Source organism: Mustela erminea, chromosome X (genome assembly GCF_009829155.1).
Source record: "Mustela erminea isolate mMusErm1 chromosome X, mMusErm1.Pri, whole genome shotgun sequence".
NCBI lineage: Eukaryota > Metazoa > Chordata > Mammalia > Carnivora > Mustelidae > Mustela > Mustela erminea.
Window position 1 is genome coordinate 42111058 of NC_045635.1, and position 3779 is coordinate 42114836.

Below are 3779 nucleotides of genomic sequence, written 5' to 3' on the forward strand. Positions count from 1 at the left end.
ATTCAGCTATAAAGTCTGAAAACGCCAGGCCCCTCCATTCCAGCTCACCTTTGTCCCTCCTGGCTCCCATTCCTTCCTACTCTATCAATCATTCAAATCTATTCCCTCCCACTGTGCCCCAGATTTCCCCATCGGGTCCCACTGTTTACTCACTTCGCATTCACTCTGCTTTGTGGCCACCAGTCACCCATACTGTACCCCATATTAACACCTTTAAAAAACGTCCCACAAACAACCTTCTAGTGCAGAAGCACAGAAACAAACAGAAAAATCATTTTCCCAATTAAGCATGCCTAGCTGTCCAGGTAGTGGTGATGTTTTCAGCTTGATATGGTTTAAGATGCTAGTGAGTTTGATACAGTACAAATACATGTGTGATCTCATGTGCAATTCCTTACACACCTAGCTTCGTTCTTCCCTATTGTCTCCTCTTGGAGTTATACCTGATTTTATTACCAGTTTTTATTCAAACCCATCGAGGGATAAGATAATTCTGATTATGTTTCTTGGCCAGGAATCACTTGATCCTAAAGGTCTTGTGAGAAGACATGATATAGAACAAAATCAATTGCACATGCCACAATAGCAGGGAAAGGGAGAGAGAATGAACCCCTTTTTTATCACAATAAAATACATAGAACATGGAATTTATTATTTTTACCATTTTAAAGTGTACAACTCAGTGTCATTTAGTACATTCCCAATGGTCTGCAACCATGACCACTATCTAGCTACAGACTAACCTTCTCACTCTGAAATGAAACTCTACCCATAAAGCAGTCATTCCCCATTCTCCCCTGTGCCTTCAGTTCATGCTTCCCACTAATCTGTTTTCTGTCTCTATGGATTTGCCAGTTTGGGATTTTCATATAAATAGAATCATATACTATGTGGTTTTTTGCATCTGGCTTCCTTCACTGAGCATAATGGCCTCAAGATATATCCATGTGGTGTCATGTATCAGTAATCATTCTTCTTTATGGCTAAATACTCTATTGTAGGGATAGACCACATTTGGTTTGTCCATTCATCAGTTGGTAGACATTTGGGTTGTGTCTACCTTCTGGCTATCGCGAATACTGCTACTATGAACATTTGTGTAAAAATTTTTGTTTGGACACCTGTTTTCAATTTTATTGTGTATATACCTAGGAGTGGGCTTGCTGGACCATATGGTATTTCTATGTTTAACTACTTAAGGAACTACCAAACTGTTTTTCACTATGGCTACACTATTTTACATTCCTACCAGCAATGTAGGAGGGTTCCAATTTCTCCACATCCTGCCCAACACTTTCATTTTCTATTTGTTTTTATTACAGCCATACCAGGAGGTATGAAGTGCTATCTCATTGTGGTTTTGATCTGCATTTCCCTGGTGACTAATGATGGTAAGAATATTTTCATGTGTTTATGGGCCATGTGTATATCATCTTTGGGGAAATGTCCTTTCAAATCCTTTGCCCAGTTTTTAAATCTTTTTTTTTTTTTAAGTAGGCTCCATGCCCAACATGGGGCTTGAACCCATGACCCTGAAATCAAGAGTCACATGCTCCACTGATTAAACCAGCCAGGCACTTTTGCCCATTTTTTCAAAATGGATTTTTGTCTTTTTATTGTTCACTTGTAAGAGTTCTTTATATATTTTGGATACTAAACCATTATCAGATATCTGATTAGTAATACTTTCTTCTATTCTCTAAGTTGTCTTTTTACTCTCCTGATAATGTCCTTTGATATACAGAAGTTTTCAATCTTGATGAATTCCAACTTACCTACCATTTCCTCGTTGCTGATACTTTTGGTGTCATATCTCAGAAGCTACTGCCAAGTCCAAGGTCATGAAGATTGACCACTATATTTTTGTTAAAGAATTTTATACTTTTAGTTCTTCTAGTTAGGTCTTTGATACACTTTGAGCTAATTTTTATATGTGATGTTTGGTCAGGATCCAACTGCCTTCTTGTGTATGTGGACATCCAGTTGTCCTCGCACATTGTTGAAGAGACTGCTCTTTCCCCCACCTAACTGTCTTGTCACACTTGTTGAAATCAATTGACTGACTGTATGTGGGTGGGTTTGTTTCTGGACTTTCAGTTTTATTCCACTGATTATATATATATATATATATATATATATATATATATATATATATATCTCCTTATGCCAGTACCACACTGTTTCAATTACTGTATCTTTGTGATAAGATTTGAAATCAGGAAGTGGGAGTTCTCCAATTTTGTTCTTTTTCAAAAATGTCTTGGCTAGTTGGGACTCCTTGCAATTCCATATAAATTTTAGGATCTGCTTCTCCATTTCTGCAAAAAAAGACCATTGGAGTTTTGATAAGGATTACATTAAATGTGCACATTGCTTTGAGAAGTATTGCCATCTTCACAATGTTAAATCTTCCAAACCATGAACGCTGGATGTCTTTCCATTATTTAAGTCTCTTTCATTTCTCTTACTGATGTTTTAAACTTTTCAGTGCACAAGTCTTGCACCTGCTTAGTTAAATTTATTTCTAAGTATTTTATTCTTTTGGGTCCTATTAGAAATAGAATTGATTTCTTGATTTCCTTTTCAGATTGTTCATTACCAGTGTATAGAAATACAAGTGCTTTTGTGTGTTGATCTTCTATTCTGCCACTTTGCTGAATTCAGTTATGAACTGTAATAGTTTTTTGTGGATTCTCTAGGATTTTATATATATAAGATGATATTATCTGGGAACAGAAATCGTTTTATTTCCGTTCCAATTTGAGTGCCTTTGATTTCTTCTTTTTCTTGACGGAAAATGTTCTGGCTAGGACTCTGAGTACAATGTTTAATAGAAGTGGCAAAAGTCTATGGACTCTGAAAAACAATCTGAGGGTTTTGAAGGGGTGGGGGGTGGGAGGTTGGGGGAACCAGGTGGTGGGTATTAGAGAGGGCACGGATTGCATGGAGCACTGGGTGTGGTGCAAAAACAATGAATACTGTTACGCTGAAAAAAAATAAATAAATTACAAAAAAAAAAAAAGAAGCCGCAAAAGTGGGCCTCCTTGTCTTGTTCCTGATCTTAAGGAAATGCTTTTGTTCTTTCAGTATTGAGTATGATGTTAGCTATGGGTTTCCCATAAATGCCTTTTATCAGATTGAGGAAGTTCCCTTCTATTCCTAATTTGTTGAATGTTTTTTCATGAAAGGATGTTGGATTTTTGTCAAGTCTCTTTTCTTGCATCAATGAGATGACGTATTCTCATTAACATGTGGTCCAAGACACTTTCTAATTTCTACTGTGATTTCTTCCTGATCCATGAGTTATTTACAAGTGTGTGACTTATCTTCACATATTTGAGGGTTTTCTAGTTATCTGTTATAGATATATAATTTAATTCCATTGTATCTGTACGGTTAAACTTCATCCCTTGAAATTTGTTGAGACTTTCTTTGTATACCAGCATGAGATCTATTTGGGTAAATATTCTTTGTGTATCCAAAAAGAATGTGAATTCTTCAGTTGCAGGGCATGGTGTTGTCCATGTACCAATTAGATGAAATTCTTTAATTGTGTTACTCTGATTATGTCAGAATATTATTTATATCATTTTAATATATAAATTATTTTATATACTTCATTTCTGAAATTTTTATATCATTTTATATCATTTCTGATTTCTTTCTGCTAGTTCCATCACTGAGAGAGATGGGTTAAAGTCCCTAACTTTGTTGGGGATTTGTCTATTTCTCCTTTTAATTCTATCAACTTTCACTTTATATATTTTGAACCTATATGA